This window comes from Aythya ferina (genome assembly GCF_964211825.1).
Source record: "Aythya ferina genome assembly, chromosome: 1".
In the NCBI taxonomy this organism is placed as follows: Eukaryota; Metazoa; Chordata; class Aves; order Anseriformes; family Anatidae; genus Aythya; species Aythya ferina.
Window position 1 is genome coordinate 64,617,612 of NC_140296.1, and position 23,596 is coordinate 64,641,207.

Consider the following 23,596-nt stretch of genomic DNA (forward strand, 5'->3'; position numbering starts at 1 on the left):
ATTTTATTTTATTTTATGGGAAAAAAAAAGGAAAAAAGAAAGAAAAAGAAAAAAAACAAAACAAGGGAAAAGAGCCATGCACCTTATAAAAGTTTTCTAGTCTCTGATGTGACTTCATAATTGCTTTTGTTTTGGTTATAACACATGCATGTTAGATGACTTTGTCATCAAGATGACCTTCCCTGCCAGCAAAGTATTTACTTCCATAGGAGGCAGTAGTTTTTCTGGGTTGATTACTTCCAAGCAGTGAAGGATTTCAGCCAAGGGTTTACTCTGACACATTTTATACTAAAGTGTGGGTGAAGATGCAGCAGAGAAGGCCATGAGTTCCACAAAAATAATAAAAGCTGGGCATCCAAAACACACTTGATGGCTAGGAAATAGCCCAAACAAAGAGGTTTTAATTCCTATGTTTTACAGATCACAGACAGATTCCCCAGTGGTCTGTACTTTGATATGTGTAGAGCCTTTTTTTTATTTTTTATTATCTATTTATTTATTTATTTATTTATATTTATATTATTGTGGAAATGATTTTACTCTTTTGTGAGGGGAACTGAGCATATATGCTATGTGGTGTTTTTATGTGGTCTTTCTCAACCAGAAGAGAGTAAGCTCTGATACATACTGCCCCAGCCAGACACTGCACATCCACATTAGCTTGACATCAAGGCTAAGTTTATTTACCATTTCTCTTAGTGGGCTATGACTGCTTTCTTATGCTAAACATCTTCTTGCTCACTGAATATTGCAGGACCTCCTGTGGCTCAGATGATGAGTTCAAACTGTTGTGAAGCCATATAGTGGAAGGAAAGAGTCACAGGAAGGAGAGAAAGGGAACAGAACATCTGTGTTTTTCAATAAAAACTCTAGGAAATATAACTTAAAATAAGACTCTAATGTTCTTATGATATACAACTGCTAATAAGCAATGCATTATTCTGCTATAGCAGAGGACGTGTTATTTAGTACTCCTGTCTTTAAGAGTACTTTCTAAACTATGGAAGATATTATGACAATGTCCTACATATACTATCTATTGATGTTATCTATTTGACTATCTTTCAAATAAAACCTTATTTTAAATCCCAAACTAATTGCAGCTCTTCTTAATTGACATGAGGCACAAATCACAACCATGCCATTGATATGCATTAAGGATGCCACTATTGACAGCAATAAGGCATCAGTCAAGCAGCTACAAAAATGGAGCCATCTTAGAACATTTACCATTGATTAAAAAAGCAAAGTCAGATCTTGTATTGACTGAATAATGGCTATCCTGTGTTTGATAATAGAAATTCAGATGGTAATCACCAGTTAAAGTACAAGACGATATTTCTGATTTGGATAAAAGCAGATATATCCAGAATAAAGTGTAGCTACACAATAAAAATATCTGTCAAATACATTCACATTGAAACTTAATTGAAAAATAAACCAGAATGTGTATTGGCAGACACACTTAGATCTTTAGCTAGCATAAATCAGCATAGCTCTGTTGTCTTAAGGCGTGATTTATACCAACTGAAGATTTGACCTAATATTAAAAAAAAAAAAAATAATTCCCCAAGTAGTTGGTCTTATCAGGACACACATTCATGTGTTACACAGTGTGACATTTTTTGGTAGTCTGTTTAAAGGTAAATTTAGTCCACTACTTAAGCTCAGTTTCTTATGTGTGTTCATAGTTTACTAGTCATTGAGGGGATTAGGATTTTCTGTACTAGTCAAGATTGGCTGTTGTTTGCCATATGTATTGGCCTATATAGAGCAAGTAAATGATGCTGCCCAATATGCTCTGTGCTAAGCTCAAAAATGAGAAAACTGTGATTTGGTGTGAAGGTCCTGGGCAAGATTCCCATCTTGGCCAACTATGGAGAATGGTTTTTCAAACACAGTTTCAAAAACAAAACACACTTCATGGGCTCCCTGGCAATAAAACCCCCTGGCTCTGGAGTTGCTTACTGCTTAATTCCTGCCTCTCTGCCGTGTTGGTCATCAGGAGACATGCAGGGAGCAAATGGTCAGCAACAAACCATGTTTCCATGGAAATCACCCTCAGATCTTTTGGACATTTTGTCAACACATTACTAGAATATTTCAGCTTTGATAAGTCTGGTCTTTTCTGTCAGAAAAATGCAAAGTCTAGAAAAACTTCTGCTTTATCAGCTTTATTTTTCACTATGTGTCTATTTATGTTAAAGCTTTTTATCTTGCTCACTGTTGCTTTTCATTTGGAATTAATTGAGATAATCGGAAAAGCCACTTAGAACAAGCAACCCTGAAAGGCACATGTTTATGTTAACCATCAGAGAAAGTCTTGTGGTGATTGTGGAGACTTTTTACAGTGCTGTCATTGAATTGGTCCTAGGAGATGGCCAGGAGCACTTGTTAGTCCTGATAGCTGGCTGCCACATTGTAAGATCTTCATCTGTGGTCTGGCAGGAAAACAGGGCAGCAGCCCAGCATCTTGGCAGGTCCTTACTGAAGCCACCAAGATGGGTGGGTGGCCCTGTCCTGGGACCCTCACTCAAGCAGGGGTTAGGATGGTGAATTTTGCAGTGGTCACGTAAAGAGCAAAGTTCCACCATGAGGATGGTGCTTGAGCAGTATGACAGCTGACACGTATGGATCATTTAAATTGGTTTACTGCTTTGTGAAATGCTCTGTACACTGACTGATGTGCAAATAGAAAAGGCAGCTTAGGTATGAGCTATGTTACTTGGGTTTCTCCAGAGAAAATTGGTTTATCTTCTACTGACCCATAAATTCAATTTGCCTCTTTGACTTCCTGTATTGATACAAATGGAGTAAATCAGAAGATGGCTGAAGCAGACATGTTGAGGTAAGCGTTTTTCATTCCCTTTTCTCAATTAAATGAGCTGCAATTGCATTACGGACGACTCTGCTCCTCCAACTCATAAATATTCTTAATGCATTCTGTCTAGCTAAACCTATGATGACGCAAACAACTGCCCCTCTGACCCGTCCTTTCCATTCTTTGACATATGCTTGGAGAGCTACATTTTGACTTGGAGTTATTGCTAGCTGGGATATGGAAATGTTGAAAGTTCTTTGTATACCCATTTTCTTTCATATGTGGGTACAGACTGTCTGATTGTCAGATAGCCATTAGACATCAACAAATTGTAGCTGGAAGCAGGATTTTATAGTACAGGCTTGCTTTTAAGAGCCATTCTGGTACTAGTTCAAAATTAACTTTCAAAACATTTTATAGGCCACTTTCTTGCCTTAGAGAAGAGTGTGGCTGGAATGAAGAGGATATTTTAGGAGTGCAGATGCTTTTGCAAAGCCAGACAGAAAAAATGAAATGTCTCCTGAATCATACTGCTCTACAAATGCCTAATAAACAGATCAAAAATCAGTGATGGTTGTGGAGAAAAGGTATATAAAAAACACCAGCATTTTTGTGGGTTTGAATTTACAGAAACTCTGAATTCTTAATTCAAATTTATTTTGAAAATGCTATTTTACTAACTTCTGTAGGAATAATTTAACACATATTCAGCAGCTGACCCATGAACTAGTTATTCACTGCACTTACAAAGAAGAGAACATCAGCTCTCAGAAGTTTTTTTTGTTTTGTTTTGTTTTGTTTTGTTTTTAAATGCTTTGGCTCTATGCTTGTAAATGAGGATTTCCTTTTATTTTTATTTGTATTTTTATTGCTTTTATTTTATTTTATTTTATTTTATTTTATTTTATTTTATTTTATTTTATTTTATTTTATTTTATTTTATTTTATTTTATTTTATTTTATTTTTTAAGAATAAAGATCCTGGGCTGTTGAATTGCTCTGTTACTGTTTACTTAAAGAATGCAACAGACATATTTAATCCAATTTTGGAGCTGGCATGAGAATCAGTTATTACTTTCTAATTTTACATTTTCTTACTGGCAGTGAAATAAACAGATCCTGTTCAAATATCTATCTTTCTCATGATACATCTAGGATTGAGAAGACTAATATAGATATTTTATTTTTCTATCATAATTCAAGCAAGTATTCCAGTTTGTAAAGACTATCGTAACACTGCTTTGGAAAGGAGATCTAGGAGATGATAATATTTTTTATTTTGCCTTAGTAGGCCACCACAGCATTTGCATTGTAACTACCAAGTTTACTGAAAGTATTTTCACAGGATCAGATGTGCAAAAGCCTTCCCTACCACTGCTACGAACATACCCAGAATATTTCTTTTTAATTTTCCCTGCCCTAAAGGATTACTGTAGTCCCAACACCCTGAGATAACTTGGCAGGACCACTGGCATTTGTTCACCCTGTAAACCAGAAACCAGGCCTTCCATCCTCCAGATTAATGTCATAGTCAGTAGGTTACATGGTAAGGTATTCACATTTCTCCTCTCAGCCTTGAAAACTCTTATTTTATTGTCTGCTGAGCTGCAGAGGCTTCATGGATGTTTCTCTTGCTCAGAGTAACATATAGATATATGGTGAGGATGTGCTTCTCTGGAAAAGGTATTTTTGACATGGTTCAGGGCCTAAAGAGACCTTTCCCTGAAAATATCTCGAGGTGCTTACCACTAGGAAACAGCACCTCACTTTATCTTGCAAATAGACCACATCTAAAATATATGGAAGAGTTGAGAATTTTAATTATCTGTAATTTCTTGGCTTTCTGTGCAGTACATGGGATATTTTTGGATTGCCTTTTGTAACTGTGCCTAATTCTCTCCTTTAATTATGTAGGATGCCAGGATGTCAGGATACCTTGTCCTTCTGAGTTGAATTGTATAAGTTAGAAGTGCTCAGACTTATACTGTGGATATTGCCTCCATCCTGTAATATTGGGTCCATTAGAAAAGTAGAAAGGCAACTTTTTTAAAGCAAACATCGGTGCTGGTGAATTCAAGGAAAGCCCCACCATGAAGCTTGTGTGCTATGTCCTCCCCCCAAGAAATTCTTGTTCAGATTAGCATTACGTTGAATACATGCACAGTAGCTGAACAGTGCAGATGAAATATTGACATAAGAGAGAGCAAAGTCAAGTCTGGAGACACCCTGTAATCCACCATCCCAAAGAGAAGAGAGTCCTGGAAACTTACCACTAAATGCTCTTTACTGGGACAAGGTCTGTACTGCCTCCCAGCCTTCTGTAACATCAGCCTCTGCTGAGAGGAGCCAGGAACGCCACGCTTCCTTGAGCCCCATTGTATCTACTGGAAGACTCCAATGAGTGGTAGGAGCAGAAATCTGCTATGTGACAGCATGCCGTGTTGGAGCTGGGTCTAGCAGGAGCTAGAGATGCCCTTCAGAGCAGGAGCCATACATGCTCTTTAATTGCATATGGAAAATGTAGTGGATAGTATCCATAATGTGCTTTGAAGACTGACTAGAAGTATTTAGTCATCTGATTTCACTAAGGTGTGGCCCAGGCTCTGAAGGATAGCTTATATCCTGCCACTGGAAAACTCTAGAAATCATCTGCTGAGTTGGATTGACAAATCCCTGCTTTCTTCTGAAGCCTGCATAGAGTAATCCTTGGAATATTAATTCTTAATTTATACTTATTCTAATATTTTTAGAATACTTTTTCTCTGTGAAGTATTGTTTCAACATTAAATAAAAAAAAACATAGATGCTACTTAATGCTTTTAGCGAAGGTCATGATGGTAATAATAAACAATTGTTTTCTAAATAAAATTATATAAGAATGCATTACATCTGTTTCAGCTGAGTATATTGAAAGAAAACAATGAATTATTTGGGGTCTAGCAGATAGGTAAGAGTGAATGGAAAGTTCCCAGTAAGCAATACATAAATCATACTTGAAATTCTAGTTAGTTTCAGATTATTCACATCCCCACTTAATACCAGTGTAGAGGTTAGTGCAATTTGTTCCTAATGGATCTGACTGGGGGTAGAGAGGGCTTATGTTCCTCATTTTTATCAGAAGAGTGGCAGGGATCCAGCGTCTTACAAAGCTAATATTTCTGTTTTTGTCCTGCAGATTTTCCTTTTCTTCTGTCTCTGTGCCAAAAATAATAAACCACTTAAGCTGATGATGTGAACTGCTTAAGACATCAGCATGAGTTATGCTGCTGTGACAAGAAGCGCAGAGCAGCATGCGGTCTTCTGACTCTCTGCCCCTACAGGGCACCAGAAAAGCTTGCTAGTTTTAGACAGTCAGAGTAAACAACTCTCACTTTACAGGTTTGGTGGGGCCGCGTTATCACTTTGCGAGGGACAGGGGTGGCACTGACAGCCTCCTTGGTGAAGGCTGTGTCCTCAGGGTTCAGTAGACAGTAAATGCTCCTTGCAGTTTAAAGCCAAACTCGTGGTAGCACTGAGAGGCAACAAGAATATTTGACAATCCTTACTATTATCTAGCTTTTTTTAAAATTTTGTTATCTAGCTTTAATATTGCAGCTGTCATACACTGATGATGGGAAACAGGTTCCTTCCTGGCATTAACTAGCCAGCAGAAGATGGCTGGATCTTTCTAACTGGGAAAACAAAAGAAAAGCAAGAAGTAGATCCTTTTGGGCTGACTCCGTAGTCTTTATCCCAGTCTTTATCCTGGAGTATTAGCTTTAGCAGTGAGCGGGAATTCTTTGTACTGCCTGGGCCTGTGGCTTTTGTATGCTGAACTATATGCCAGAATAAGTTACATTTTTTCTAACTTCATGCTTGTTGTGTACAAGCCTCAAACTGCCCTTTCTGATGGAGCAGGGGCTGCTACCACTATGTTTCACTATTTGAAGAGGCCCCTGAAGAGATTTTTGTATAAATATTTATATAACCCTGAAAGCTGTTTTGCACTGCTAAACAATTTCAGAGGACTGGTGCTACTGACTTTGAAATATTTCTTCAACAAGTCACCATGCAATTTAAAAAAAATATAGCACAAATATCTTGAAGAGAAAACAGAGTAACAATCTTAATGTGTATTCTTACACAGTTTCTAGCTCCTTGTAGTCACCAGCTGTATTGAGTGAAGAAACAATTAAAAAGAAAGTCACTAAATAACTCCAGCTAATAATGATGTTGTTTAGCTTTAATTACCTATAAATTAAACCTAGATTGCTATGAACAGTTCCCATTTTCTAGCAGACTCAGAGCATGACTTTGAACTTGACCAGCACCTAATTTAAGATTCATCAGTGCAATGTTCACAGAAGCTCCACTTTTCCTGTACAGTTCTTTCTTCCTCATTCTGGAGTTACAACACCAGTGTCTGGGTAGTGGGATAAGGAAACTATTTTCTCTTTAGCTTTACTAGTAAGAATAAACTTATATAGGAAGAATCCCAAAGTCCATGCTTGGTTCCTGCTTGAATTCTATCAGTATAATCAGCAAAACACTCAAGGTTGTGTCTTTCAAATTCTGGGCACTTCACTTATTCTTTTCATCTGCCTAATCTGTTTACAATATTTTAATGGTCTGTGGCATCAAGCCACACTGTTGTTTGTGCCCATGTTTTTTGCATTCAGGATCATTATGCTAATGTCTTCTAGCATAGGTACATTCTTGTGTAGTCCTTTGCAGAAGAAGCATGGGTAAATCCAGTCCATCAATGTCCACATACTAGACACCACAGATAAAGCATCTATCATGCACTTAAGCAAAAGTTTAGTACCATATTATTGTAGAAAATACTATTTTTGATTATATGTGTCAGTAAAAATAAGCCACCACATCACCACAACTTTTACTTTATCAAATGCATGAGGATCAGTCAATTAATTCTCTTCATACCATGCTGCATTTGGACAATACTGCAGACTTGATGATGGGATTTACTAAGGACCACAAGGCATTCAAACAAATACAAGAAAAATGTACTTTAGGCTGACAAGACATGTAGCAGATGCCTTGATTTATATCCCACTCTCTGTTGGCTTATTTACAAGATGAATTGTTCATCCTAGGTGCATCTATTACCCATAATATTTCTGCATATCTGACTGCACAAGGCATTAAGAAACATACTTAATAAATCAAGATCATTAAAGAACCACACATGTCAGATGTTCTGTGGATTCACTAATTAGCAGTTAGGAACTTCCAGAACTTATTTCAAGTGGCCGGGTGTTCAGGAAGATTAATCAGCTGGCTATAAAGCTCAGACAGTGAATGAGAATGTTCAGTGGAGGAATAAAATCCCTCCAGGTAAACCAGAACTTGCATACCCTGTTCCCACAGTTGTCACTTCCCTATTCATTTATTTAAGATAACAAATTACCATTCCTATCTCATCATAGCTTGCCTACTGAAAGCTGAAAGATCCCCAGCCAGCTCTACCACAGACAGAAGAGAGGAGTGCTGGTACAGAGCTTGGGTCCCAGTAAAAAATGTTCAAGAGAACATTTACTTGCCAAATTTATTTTATTTATTTTTATTTATTTATTTTCACTGTGAAGGGAATAGAAACTGTATGTGACATGAAGTACCCACCAGATTTGTGAATACTATGAGCATCTTATAGTTCACTTGGAATTCTCTCATTTCTGTGTTTATTTCCATTGACATGTAGAGGAATAAGGTGTGCAGTAGATGGTCATATACATTTAGCTGCAATAGCATGAAAGCAGCTTTGCAAAGAAGGACATGGGAGACCTAGAGGGCAATGAAGTTGACTGTGAGCCACCTGTGTTGACTGCTTGCTCTTGTGGCAAAGAAAAATACTGACATCCTAAACTGTATTTGGAAGAATGTTGCCAGCAGGTTGAAGGAGAAGATCTTTCCTCTCTGCTCAGCACTGGTGAGACATATCTGAAGTGTTGGGTCCAGTGCTGTGCTCCTCACTACAAGAGAGGACTGGACCCAGTGGAGTGGGTCTAGTGAAGAGCCACAAAGGTGATTAAGGACAGAAGTATCTGGTGTATAAAAAGAGGCTGAGAGAGATGAGACAGTTCAGCGTGGAGAAGTCTCAGGCAGGTCTTATCCAAATACATAAATATCTGCTCTGGTAGTGGAGCAAGTGGGGTAAAAAAGATAAAGCCAGGCTCCTCTCAGTGGTACCCAATGATGGAACAAGAGGCAATAAGCACAAACTGAAATATAGGAAACCTCTTTTAAATTTAAGAAAAAATTGGTTAAAATGTGGGAGGTCAAACACTGGACCAGGGTGCCCACAGAGGTGGTGGAGTCTCCATTCTTGAAGATATACAAATCCCAGTTGGATGTAGTCTTATGCAAACTGCTCCAGCTGACTCTGCTTGAGCTGGGGCTTGTATTACACAATCTCTAGAGGTGCTTTCCACCCCCAGCAGCTGCATTATCATGAATTTGACACAATACAGCAGCTGGCTCCTCCTGGCCAGCATGACAGTTCCTTTAACATACACCTCTTTGCAGGTTGTTGATACATGCTCTTTGGGAGGCAGGGGAGAGAGAAAAAGACCACAGTAGAGGAAGTAGGGTTTTCTGGTCTTATAAAAATTACAGATGCAGAGTGGGAGAAATCCTCTTTGATTATGACTGTCAGCTTGTGTTAAGCAACATAAAATAAGTATATTTTGTAATTTTGTTGGGCAACTATATAACTGATTTCTTGCCCTTTCCAGAAAGAAATGTATCAGTGACTAATGGCTTAGGTTGTATTATATGACAAAATTAAATACACAGTCATGCTAGTAAGAGCCATTTTTCTCCTCTTCTTCTAATGTTTATGACAAATGCTCCTGTGTCTAGCTCTAAATAATTAATGACTAATGTGCTAAATTAATGGTAGTAATTTAAGATGGATTATAGCAACATCAATCAAGCAGCAGATATGCTTGTAAACAAAACAAAACAAAAAATCACAGTGGGTTCATTCCTCCTCTGTATTTTAAGGTTTTACATAGGATCATATCTCATGTAATCTCCCTAGGATTTCCTTTAATAGCCTCATATACTTAAGCTCCTATATAAGCAAGAGCTATTATGGAAAAAGGCAGGGCATCTGGACTCTGTCTGACATAATGTAATTTTCTTCTTCTTCAAAGGTCAGTTGAGTTCACTGCAGAAGCCAAGCCCAGCTATTAGCCATTGGGAAGATTACTCTTTGAGTCCCATTCTTTCAGGAAAGCATGAAACCAGGCATCTGTTTCCGGAAATGTAGTGGGTTAAAATTTAGTAACAGCCTTTTCTTCTTCTCACTTTTTATAAAATAATAGAACTTATAAGCAAAGAAAGCATCTACAGTCTCAGAGAGGGAGCAGCACAGTCACATTTATCATGTCAGTTTTCTTAAAGATGTGCAACTTCCAATAAATTTCATGTGCTGTCAGTGTGGAGGATAATGTGTCCCTGGAATAACAGGTATTGTAGAGCTGAGGAGCTTCTCCTCAAAGAAGCATAAAACCCACTTTCAGTTCAAGATAATGTAAAGCTGTGTTTTCAAATGTACAAGTTATCTTGAGGGAATTATTAGGCAGAAGAAGAAAAATGCCTTTAGTATTATTTTTTATGTTACAGAAGTGCAGAAGTCCCTGAGGGATAAACCTGGTGGCTCTGGCAAACTTAGCTTTATAAGTAACTCTGAAGAGACATTAAAGAGAGAGCTAGTGAAGATGGATGACTATCCGCAATGTCCCTTTAAGATGTTAGATACATTTTTTAACACTGCATAGCATTACCTGGAAATGGAAGATACACATTCACTTTACCACAGAGGGGAGTATGTAAAAGCATCAGAATTTTCTTATTATCAGTAGAGCAAAACCAAACTAAACACTTCCCAAACCAACACAAAGGAGCATTTTTTTGCAGAGGTGAGGATAGGCTCAACCTGATGAGGTAGGAATGGACAGAGACTCTGTACATTTAATCAGGAACCTCCTCACCTCTTCCTAAAAAGCGAGGAGAATTGACATGACTTAGCCACCTCCTAATTCCTGACTACCCCAGATAATGAAGTTGACTCATATCCTGCCTATAAACATGCCTTACCTTGCAACCATATGCTCTTTCTTTTAGTCCTGTTGGTATATGTTGGACCACTGTGCCTGTACTTATATCATAGATAATGTGATCCAGTGACTAATTCTTTATTCATATCATCAAAAGCCACAAGTTAACATTTATTAAACCATGTAAGAAAATGCCAGTCATTGTGATACATGACTGAACAATACAAAGCTCTACATGTTTCCAATATGTGAAAATGTACATGCAAGTAAGCTAGCAATGGAAGTAATGTATAAGCTTTCAAAATTAAATAGGATTTCTCCTTGGTTGTAAATAAAAGCTATGGAGACAGCACTGTATAAACTAGTCTGTGCGATTTTCACGAAATTAAGTTGGCTTTCTAATTAAAAGAGATTGAGAAGAACTGTGCTAGGTGATACTTTGGCAATCAGAATGAGTAAATCAGTTCTCTCATTGTAATTGGTATTCTCAGTTAAAGTGATTGCCTGTGAAATGCCTGTAGTGTGTTTCTAAGACACATTATTTGCATAGGTTCTTGCTGTAAAATGATGCCCAACCAGTTAATTTATGAGTGGAAATTGAAGCAGTGGGAACACACTGAGTGACAGGATGAGAAGATGGGAGTTTTGAAACATTTGAGAATTCTAGCTTCAGAGCAAGATATGATGCATGTTGATTATTTTGCAAAGATTAAAACATTTGAGTAAACATTGCCCATAGAGAGTTCAAAAATCTTGTATTTTCAGTGTGCAGTGGTTTGGTCCAAGTATTTTTGTGTTCAGTATGAATGTGGTTGCACACCCTGAGACATCAGTTTCCAGGCCAGCAGGTCATTATAAATCCTCTGAAACACTTGTGGCACACTGACAGAGAACTGACAAGTTGGTGCATTACACAGCACAATATACCTTATTGGTAGTCCTTGAACTACCACTCTTCTTCTGAGCACAGTTTAACCTCCTTAATCCATCACTTCCAGTGGGAGGCTTGAGAAAATTTTAGGTGAAATTGATGTCTTGGATGTTTCCACACACATAGGCTTAAAGAGATGTATAACTAACAGGTGTAGATATCTGCTCTGTAACTTGCAAACTTAGAACACAGGAACTGCATTTCTAGGCTGTAGCTACCTGACGCTAGTCTCAAAACTAGATAACTTACTCAGTCCTCAGTTCATTCAGACAGGATGTGAATGTGCCCTACATTCTATCTATCTATCTATCTATCTATCTATCTATCTATCTATCTATCTATCTATCTAATCTATCTATTTTATTTTCAGAAAGCAGATGTTTATTCCATTAAGACTAGCTTCAGATTTTATTTTTTTATTCTTAGCAAAAACAGACAAACAACAACACAAGAACTAAGAAGTTAATAAAAGGGTTTCTTATACAAAGCTTAGCAATTGAAAAAAAAGTAACATTACAGATACAGAACAATTGTTTACTTCATCGGGAATGTAATTCCCTCACAGAAGTCTAAACTGGAGTAGATATAAATCATGGGTTGCTGCAGATACCTTGATGAACAATCAATAACAATTTTTTTTACAGGAAGCAAAATCTTAAGAGCACAAAAAATCACTACTGTTGTTATTGTCATTATCATCACAAGTCGTATTTCAGCTGAAGTGGAAAGCAAAATGAAGAATAAACAGAAGACAGGAAAACAAAGAACACCCCAGAAACCATCCCTTAAGAATGGGGAGGGAGAAATGGAGGGAAGTGGACAGTTTACTTTTTATTTAGGACAACAGATTCTGGGAAATTCCACTGTAACTGTGAACAAGAAGTGGATAAGGACCAGGCATTGTGCTTCTCAGGGATGTAAGAAAAGCTGAAGAAAAATTAAGACAAGTCTTAAAGTCAGGCATATATATATATGTCACCCAGGCAGATCTAACTTATCACAGAATCACTTAATGGCCGAGCTTGGAAGGGACCTCTGAATATCATCTAGTCCAACCCCCCCACATTTATGTGTATGTAGACAAAAGATGCCTGTGAAAACTGGCTTCAATGCACATGAAGCTAAATAAGTTAAACATCTAGCCCAATACACAAGCCATGTAACATATAACACATATACCTGTATGTGTATACATACATATATATGTATGCATATACTCATGTAGATACAAAGATTTACTTGCTTAGTGTGGATATACTCACTCCCAGATTTGGCATAAAATAATAATTGAGGGAAAACATGCAGTTCCACTTGACAATCAGACCAATGTATGCTTATTAAGGTACACCTGAAAGCGGTCAATGAATGGTCCAAAAAATGTAGAAAACAAAGACTGTGAGGAAAGTTGCAGTGCAAATGTGACTGTATTGGGAAAATAATCAGCTGATTTGCAAACTTTAAATTGTCATAGCATGCAGAAAATGCTCACTAGTATTTCAAAATGAGGATGGTATCAAAGTAGGCTAGCATTATTAGAATAGGAGAGTAAAGTATCACATACAGCTGTGGGACTGAAAACCAGTGCTAGCACTCAAGGGATCTCCATTCTGCCCCCAGCTCAGGTGAGGCTTGGGAAGACTGCTTAGTTGTGGTCTCTCTTCCTCTATTATCACCTGTTAAATAGTTTAATAGTCCCACTTTTATTTTTCTTTCCTATTTAGATTATCTTTACTTTTTTGTTACCGTGGATCTGTGAACTGTAAGTTGTGCTGGCATCCAGTGCCCCATGCCTGGCAGAGAGATGTTGCACTGCAGCACTGCCCTGCTCTGTACTCCTTGGTGCATGCATCTTGCACAGCTCTGTGCTGTCGTATATAAGTGAATCCCCACCCCACATGGTGCTCTTTAATTAATCCTGGACTTGCTTACTGTGTGATTTCTCATCATGCCACCTCACACTGTTCACTATCACTCCCTGTGCTGAAATTTGTAAAATTCAGTGAAAGCCCCAAATGTCAACAGCAGAAAACACCCAGCTAAAGGAAAAAATGTTTCTGGTTCTTGCCATTCAGGCCTCAGCCTATCTGCTGACCAAGAGAATTGCTGCCTTGTCTCACAGGAGAGTGCCTTCATATGGACTTTGTTCCTCATGTTCACTGGGGTCACACTGTGATGTGAAACTGCAATGAATGTATATTATACAACCAGTGGACAACAGCTATAATCAAAGACAAGAATCCAGAATTTAAGTACAGAAGCAGGCCTTCTAGAAGCATAGGGCTTCTGTTCAAGACCATTAGCTCTAATGAAAATGCAGATTTTTCATTAGGCTCTAATAGCCTGCTTCAAAGTAGGGCAACTGCTGTGCAGTGTTTGTAGAAACAAATTGCTAATCAGTCAATAAGGACCTTTACTGTGCACTCTGCTACAGACAGCTTTTAAGCATTTTCAACTACATTGAATTATTTTAACTCATTGAATTGTTACTTAGTGAAAACGAAAATATGTTTTATTTATAGAGTATTCAACATGGCAATGCAGAGTGAATTTCACATCTTGAGTCCATTTTGTTAACATTTATACAGGAGATTTATTATGAGTTCTATTTGCCTCATGACTTTTTTTATCTAGGTTTCGGAAAGTTTTTATTTTATACTGAAAGATGGTAATTAATTGCATCAATCATTCTTTTAGAAGTAGATTTTATAATTCCATTACTAGTATCCCAGGCACCCTAAATCTTAATGACATGAGCTGTTACTGGAGCACAAAAGCCCACTGATCACTGTTGAGTGAATTATTCACATAGAAAAAAATCACAGGATTAGGATCACTACTGCACTTATATGTGTATGTAAATGTGTATGTGTGTGCATATGTAATATACATAAATGAAACAATGTAACTTTTTTTTTTTTTTTTTTTTTTTTTTTTTTTTTCTGGTAAGAAATAAACTCTAATTATTTACTTTCTACAGAAGGTCTGACTCATCTGATCAGATTCACTCATGTTAATAGTACTAGGCACAGAAAACAGAACTGGACTGTACTTTTCCAATCTAGAATATGGAAAGATTTCTACATCTCTTTTAGTAGGAGAATCAAACAACAATATGAATCCTTGTTGGGTATGAAATGATGATGCTCCACCATTTCATGACAAATAAGAATATAATATAATATAATATAAATCTCGTGTGTGTGTGTGAATGGTATATGAAGAAATTCTTTATCTCTATAAGTAGTGATAATATTAACCTCTGTTGTGCCTTTTTGAAGTGGAATGCATAGAGTAATATTTTGAAGGAAATTAGGTTTCTAGTTGGGAGCAAGAAGTACTGAGTTTGAGGGAAAGGTAGAGAGTTAAACGTCTGTAGCTTGAAAACTAAACTGGGACCTGGAGAAATATGATAATTGTCTAGAAATATTTAAATATTATCAGGATGAAAGATTAGTTTAATTTTTATTTTTTGGCCTTCAGATAAGCTTACATGAGAGACAAATGGTTAGTACGACATGTCTGGATGTGAAGCATACCCCTGTAAAGTGAATGCAAAAAATCTTAGATCTCTGTATTTTCAAGGAGACCTCTGAGGTGGATCTTATTGATGTGTTTGATCTTAATGAATAGGAAAAGCCACATATTTGGGATACATGCAGTTGCTGATGAAATAATTCCACCATTATGACTGCATAGCAACCTGAATTTTACCATGATAAACTTGAGAAATGTTTGATTTTCCACATTATGGTCATGTTTTATGTTGATGTTTTATTATGCTGGATTAGACTATTCATTACAAAGGCATGTTGTACATGGTTCTCTAGAAAAGAGGGCATAAACCATAGTATAAAGCAGATGGAAACCAAATTTCACAAGATAAAGGGAAAAGACTAATGCATTTTTTACTTACAAGATGTAACTATTCTGAAGTATTTGGGGAGCTTTCTATTACACCATGATAAATGACATCATTATATTGTCTGGATGTATACTATCTAATCAGTGTATCCAATATCTGCTCAATCTGGCAGAGCTACAGGATGCATATAAACCCGCTTTCAGTAAAGGAATCTCATATGATAGGCTTTTGGAGAAGTGTTTGACTTCTGAAAGTTGACAGTGAAGTTAATACTAGTATTCTGAGAAGCACACGTGCCAAAAGGAGTTGTGAAATATGCCCTTGTTTTGAAGTGAATGGTAAAAGCAGACTACTTAATGCTTCAGGAGCTTTACCTGAGTTTAAGACTTGTGGGTAATAAGATAACATAAAAGCCTGGTAGTTTCCACCTCATTGTATTTAGGAAAAGAATTGCTAACAAGTGGTGTTTATAAACTAACTCCCTTTCCTCTCCTTCATCTTTTCATACATATCTAAGAGTGGCCTCAGCAAAAGGAAATCAGTCCAAGAAGCAACAAATCAAAGATTACTTTGACTCTTCCTAAGCCCTATTTAATGTGTTGAAGAACAGTATCTGCTTAAAACACTCCTTGGACCCTCTCAGACCTATATTCTTTTCAGTCAGTGGTGTGTGTCTACAGCAGTGGCATTGTCCTGTAAATAAATTTAGCCTGATGAACTGCAAGTACCACATGTGAGAGTGGTGGTGGCCTTAGTTTTTTGAACCAGTATAAGTGCACTTCATCCAATCTAAGTATTCTCACAGACTGATTGGTTATAGTTGTACCTTTCTGTTTTCTGAAATATGTTCGCTATACTTTAAACACTAAGTTTTACCATAATCTTCTCTTTGTAAGGACTGTTGGGGACTTTTTTTTCTGACTTTTTCTTTTTTTTTTTTTTTTCACTTTAACTTTTCCATCCTCTAGGGGTTTTTCTTTGAACCGATGATCCTGAGAAGGTTGCACTATGTCTATGTAATGAGTAATATATTGTGTCCAACAGAATGAATCAGAGAGAGAATAACATTATGTGAAACACTCAGAGTTCCAGCCCTTGGAGAAGTGAGTTCTTCTGAGTTCAAGTTAACCCTTACCTTATAGAAACAGCCTCTACCTCAACTGGATGTGAAAGAGACCTGAGGTATCTGGCTACTATGCCTACATCTTATACCCCAATATGTCAGAGAGACATTTGGAGTCCCATGAGATAAGTTTTGCTATCTGGACATGTGCAAGGTCTCTGGCTCCATCTCACTCTTTCTTCCATGGGTCTTTGCTCCCCTACCTAGCCACAGATTTGGTTTTTTGGTTATCAGACCTTGCTTTAGCTATGGATTTAACAGAGGGAGAATTAATTTAACAGGTAGAATGGCTGCTGAAAACAACCTTATGCTAGCAACAGGCTACATTAGGTTTGGCAGTGTGCTCTCCGGGTATATCTAGGTTGTTTTTGTTACCACACCCATTTGTTAAGGCTATCTGAAGTATCTCTACGCAACATTGTATTGTCCAAAGTAAGCTTATTCAAAGCAATAGTTGTTGGTGAAGCTGTCTTAGAGCTCTGAATGTATGAAGATGATCTCATGTTCCCAACAATACCATATGAACAATGAGCTATTGCTTAGAATTCCCCTTGGGAGTGATGCCAGCAGTTTGGAAGGTAGATGAATGGAAAAATTTTGCCTGACAACATAATTCTGTTTGCTTATTTGAGAAAGAAATAAAAAAGTTTTAGGGTTTTCTTAGCTTGTAAATACCTGACAGGCATAAATCCAGTCATAGAAATGCAAGTAAAAGAGAGCAACACTTCTGTGCCTCATTATTCTCAGATGTCTCAACTAATGGATTTGCACCGAGGGGTTCCTGCTTTCCTCAGAACTGATTGTGTTATTCCTTGGGAGCTGAGGCAAAACATATACCTGCCATAAAAATGCTATTGTTCTTCAGGAACTTTTTGTGGTCAGGATAGCATCCATCACCTTTTCTGCTTGTCTTGGATGAATTATTGGGATGCTTGTCTGCTGGCTCTACTTCTGCTTCTGCATGATCTCATGCTCACCCTTATACTCCCAGGGCAGCATTTGGATCGTAGTGATACAGAAGCTGTGCTGGCTTCTCTCACACTGAAAAAGCCTCTGGCTTGCTTCTTTAAGTTTCCCCTTCACAATGGAAAATAACAGCTTTTGCTAAGCTGTGCTTTTCATGCATATAGAGCATATATGGGGCTCTGTACCACAGACATCCAAACCACCAACCACGTGTTTCTCCTTAGGTATCTTCTCTCTTCAGTGGGATAGGCAATGTGGACAACAGACCCATGTCCTTTGAAGAGTTCTCTATACTTCTAAAACAACCTTGTGCTTATTTAATCACAAAAATTGTACATGGAAACTGGCAGAGAAATTGTCAGCATCTGCTGAGAGGTCCTGTAGTGTGGTAAAACACTGGCCCTGTCAGGCTTAACATGCCTAACAGAAATCCTACAGCATAACCAGGTCCAAACCACATCTGAGAATTTCCAGGAAAATGCTTGCAAGTGGACACAGTTCCATATATCAGGAAAAGCATTTGTGTATACCATGAACTTTCATACATTTGCATGTGAAATAAACAGATAAACTGTGTAAGTAATTAGCGAACATGCAATGGACTGTATTAGGCGTGTGTGTGTATAGAAATAAGAGTTTGTAAGGTTAACTTTGGATACCAGCTGCTGGGCAGCTGTATCCCACTGAATAGTTTGTACAGCAATGTGCCATGCTTGACTGCTCGCAACACTGCCTGGAGAGTTGGAAAGCTAAGGGATAGTTCTGGTATGCAGCAAAGCTCATGACTAAGATAGTTAAGGAACCATGCCTGGCAGAAGAACAAGATAAACATATGCAATGTTCATTTATCCTCTAGTTTGCTGAGAGAGGTTTTGCTAAAACCTAAGAGACTAAGTGTTACTGGAGATACTTGGCATTCTCAGCTTCACTAAGATAAAATGATTTAAAGAAGGTGGAAGGACTGGCAGATCACAAGCTGGCTCTCCAAAAAAATTGTGTGACTGTAAAAGCAATTCCTCCAGCCTTTAAAGGACATGGTGTTTGAGGATGTATTATTTGGACCAAAATCAACTGGTACATCTCTTTTCTCATGTTTCTGAGTGATGGCTATACATTGAAGTACATCCCAGGGCATAGGGTCAGCTGACTGGAATGGGACTCTGAAAAGAGCACACCATGGTTCCTGCCTACCACAAGCAACTTGCTTTTTTCCCTGTGGAAACCTATGCATGGTGGAGGGAAGAAGGCTGCGTGCCTGAATCTTGCTCTTACAGTTAGGCAGTACTCAATAATGGTATAGATAGCAGAGCACAGATGCTTGGAAGCATTCCCAAGCACATTGGCTGAGAGATAGCCAATGGAACCAGAAACTTAGATAATAACAATAATATGCTTTAATGGCTTATTAAACTATTAGTTATACATAGCAAAACATAAAATGAACGGACAAATGAAAGATACAACTTTTTATGGTGAATACTATTTACAGAAAAAAAAAAAGTAAAAAGTATGAACACAATGCAGTAACACTATCCAGATGCTGTCTCCCTCAGCACAGCAGTGAGCTTGTTGTTGGATTTTTATTCAAAATACACATGTACATTTTCATCCCACAGAATCCTCCAAACCAATGGAAATACAGATTATTGCCTCTAAGCACTAATTTTTAGTGCTTAGAGGCAATAATCTGTACTAATTTTTAGTGCTTAGAGCAATAAGGATTGCTAATAAAGCCAGTATTGTTCCTATGTCTCTTCCAGTCTGATCTTGGCATTGAAAGGCAGTAACATTTTGGGTGATGGCTTTTTCATTTTTATTCCCAGTAAACAAGTCATCAAAACTACTGTCTTCCCATACAATTTACTGCTGAAACAATATTTTTGCTGTCAGGGGGAAAAACAAAATCAGACCATGCAGCATTAATATCAAAGCTCCTTTACTTAGTTCAGTAAAATGGGGAAGAATTCAAGAGATTCACTGCAAGAAAACACTGTAACAGTGTCAGGAAGTGATCTTCTGTCTCCACAGATAGAATGGTACATTCTTTTTCTGCTGTCAGAGAGGTATATGAAGTCTTGCAGATTCAGTTTATCTCTGCCTTCCCTCTTTCATATTCTGATATTAGCCAAAGGTTGAAGGCATCTAATTCTTCGTAGCTGGACATGATCATCACTTCAGACACAGACTTTTTGCTTGATCTTCCAGTACTGAAGAACAGTGAATCATCTCTATACTATTCATGTCCTGACTCAAAGCCAGCTCTGGCCAACTCTATCACATGTGATTCCATGTAGCAAAAGGAAACAATGGACGGTCAAAGTGAGAGTGGACTCCAGCTGAAGAATATAATAGAGTGAATAGGAGACCAAGACATTTAGGACTAAGCAATCATTGAAAACTACTCATTCCCTACCTTAATTGTCTTGGTTTACAACTTCAGAAAAGAGATGAAGAGTGGTCCGTATGCTTTGTTAGAAACTGGCTGGGTAGCCAGGCCCAAAGAGTCATGGTGAATGTAGTTAAATCCAGTTGGAGGCTGATCACTAGTGGACTCCTCCAGGGCTCAGTAGTAGGGCCAGTTCTCTTTAATACCTTTATCGATGATCTGGATGAGGGGATCGAGTGCACCTTCAGTAAGTGTGCAGATGACACCAAGTTAGGTGCATGTGTCGATCTGCTCGAGGGTAGGAAGGCTCTGAAGGAGGATCTGGATAGGCTGCACCGATGGGCTGAGGTCAACTGCATGAAGTTCAACAAGGCCAAATGCCGGGTCCTGTACCTGGGCCGCAATAACCCCAAGCAGAGCTACAGGCTGGGAGAGGAGTGGTTAGAAAGCTGCCTGGCAGAGGAGGACCTGGGAGTATTGCTTGACAGTCAGCTGAATATGAGCCAGCAGTGTGCTCAAGTGGCCAAGAATGCCAACAGCATCCTGGCTTGCATAAGAAACAGTGTGACCAGCAGGGCTAGGGAGGTGATCGTCCCCCTGTACTCGACTCTGGTGCGGCTGCACCTCAAGTACTGTGTTCAGTTTTGGGCCCCTCGCTACAAGAAAGACATCGAGGTGCTTGAGCAAGTCCAGAGAAGGGCAACAAAGCTGGTGAGGGGTCTGGAGAACAAGTCTTACGATGAGTGGCTGAGGGAGCTGGGATTGTTCAGCCTGGAGAAAAGGAAGCTCAGGGGTGACCTTATCACTCTCTATAGGTACCTTAAAGGAGGCTGTAGCGAGGTGAGGATTGGTCTGTTCTCCCCTGTGCCTTGTGACAGGATGAGGGGGAATGGGCTTAAGTTGCACCAGGGGAGGTTTAGGTTGGATATTAGGAAAAACTTCTTGACTGAAAGGGTTATTAGGCATTGGAATAGGCTGCCCAGGAAAGTCATTGAGTCACCATCCCTGGAGGTCTTTAAAAGACGTTTAGATTTAGAGCTTTGGGATATGGTTTAGTGAAGGACTGGTTAGTGTTACATCAGAGGTTGGTTAGACTCGGTGATCTTGGAGGTCTCTTCCAAGCTAGATGATTCTGTGATTCTGTGATCAATCAAATCCATGTCTCTCCATTTTAGAGATAAGTATTTCATGCAGGACAGTGTTAAATACTTTGCACAAGTCCAGGTAGATGATGTCAGCTGCTCTTCCCCATATCCATCAATGCTGTAACCCCATTGTAGAAGGCCACCAGATTTGTCAGGTACAATCTGAACTTATTGAAGCCATGTAAGCTGTCATCAATCACCTCCTTATCTTCCATGTGCCTTAATACAGTTTCCAGGAGGATCTGCTCCATGATCTTGACGGGCACAGAGGTGAGACTGTAGTAGTTTCTTAGGTCTTCGTTTTTTCCCTTTTTAAAAATGAAGGCTTTCTTTCCCCTCTTCCAGTCAGTGGGAACTTCACCAGACTGCCACAGCTTCTCATATATGATGGACACTGGCTTAGCAACTTCACCTGCCAGTTTCTTCAGATGAAGATGCAGACCTGTGCATTCATCTCATCAGGTCTCATGGACATGTGCAATTGCAGGTTCCTTAGATGATCTTGAACCTGATATTCTCCTACAGAGATGGTTATTCATTCTTCCAATCCCTGCCTTTGCCTTCTGTAACTTGGGTGGTGTGGCCAGAGTACTTGCAGTGAAGACCAGGACAAAAAAAGGTCTCTTCGAGTACCTCAGCCTTCTCTGAATCTTGGGTAATCAGGTTTTCCATTTCCTTCTGGAGAGGGCCCACAATTTCCCTAGACTTCTTTTTACTACTGACAGACCTATAAGAGTGTTTCCTTTTGCCATTGATATCCCCATCCAGATTTCACTCTATCAGGGCTTTAGCTTTCGTAATCTCATCCCTGGCTGCTTGGACAATTTCTATGTATTCCTCCCGGGCTATCTGTCCTTGCTTCCACCTTCTATAGGACTTCTCTTTCTGCCTGAGTTTGGCCAAAGCTGTTTTTTTTTTTTTTCATTCACGCATGCCTCATGGTGTTTTTGCCTGACTTCTTCTTTGCTGGGATACATTGCTCCTGAGCTTGGATGAGACAGTCCTTGAATATTAACCAGGTTTCTTGGGCCCCTCTTCCCTTCAGGGCTTTGTTCCATGGTACTTTACCAAGTAGATTCCTGAACAGGTCAAAATCTGCTCTCCTCAGGTCTAGGGTAGGGAGCTTGCTTCTTCCTTCTTGCTGTCCTCAGAATCCTGAACTACACCATTTCATGGCCACTGCAGCCAAGGCTGACCTTGAGCTTCACATTCCTCACCAGTCTCTTTCTGTTAGTGAGAATGAGGTCCAGCATAGTACCTCTCCTTGTTGGCTCCTTTATCACTTGGAGAAGGAAGTTATCATCAGTGCATTCCAGGAGCCTCCTGGATTGCTTATGCCCTGCTGTGCATATACCTCTAACAGATATAGGGGTGGCTGAAGTCCCCCATGAGGACCAAGGCTTGTCAACATGAGGCTACTCCTATCTGTCTAGGGGGCTTCATCCCTTTGGTCTTCCTGATCAGGTAGTCTTCAGCAGACCCTCATAAAGTCTCCTGTCCCTACCCTCCCTTTAATGGTGATCTATCAGCTCTTGGTTGGATCCTCACCTATTCCCAGGTGGAGATCCATGCACTCCAGCTATTTATTGACATAGAGGATGATGGTCTGTCTTCATCACCCCTGACTGTCCTTTCTAAGGAGCCTGCATCCCTCCATTCCAACATGCCAGTCCCAGGAGATATCCTACCATGTCATCCTGAGATGCTGCCAAGAAGGCAGGGGCACTATGTGTTGTTGTCTAATCTTGCCTGAAGTGGAAGTCTACTGTGTGTGACTTCTACACCATAACATATTGCTCAGGGAGGAACAGAAACCAATGGGCAGAAAGAGAAGGGCTTCTATGTGTCTGTCTTCTTACTGTTTTACAGCTATCATGACAGGATTTCAGTCTCCCAGGTGATATGAAATTGTGGGATTACAAGAAGTTGAGAAAAAGGTAGGAAATATATATTTCTATTTGATTAAATCTGAAAGATGGAATGCTTGGAAAAGCTAACTTTACCTGTAGCCCGAGGACAGGAAGAACACACAAGGAAACTATGTGGATCAAGAGACTTGAGCCTATCTGGTATATTGGGATTTACTTTATGAGAAGAGAGAATCATTGTTATTTTAACCTCCTCCAGTGCCAGTGTGAGGACTGCTCTACCAATTTGTTTGATCTCCCTAAGAAGAAGGAGAATTTTGTCTTCAGGTCTCATTCAAAGCTCCCTGTGGCTCCTTGCATTATAGATTTGTTCTATCAACAGTATTTCTTCACCTGAACATGACCCACTAAGCTCTTTTCTTCCAGACTAA

General features: G+C 38.9%; 1 long non-coding RNA gene across 1 annotated transcript in view; it reads left to right on the forward strand.

Moving 5' to 3' along the window:
- Positions 1–2,398: 2,398 nt before the first annotated feature.
- The window catches only part of LOC311422702, an 80,099-nt gene continuing 58,901 nt past the window's right edge, over positions 2,399–23,596 (forward strand). The window contains exon 1 of the long non-coding RNA XR_014685487.1: positions 2,399–2,848. This is a non-coding gene — a long non-coding RNA (uncharacterized lncRNA). The remainder of the gene's footprint in view (positions 2,849–23,596) is intronic.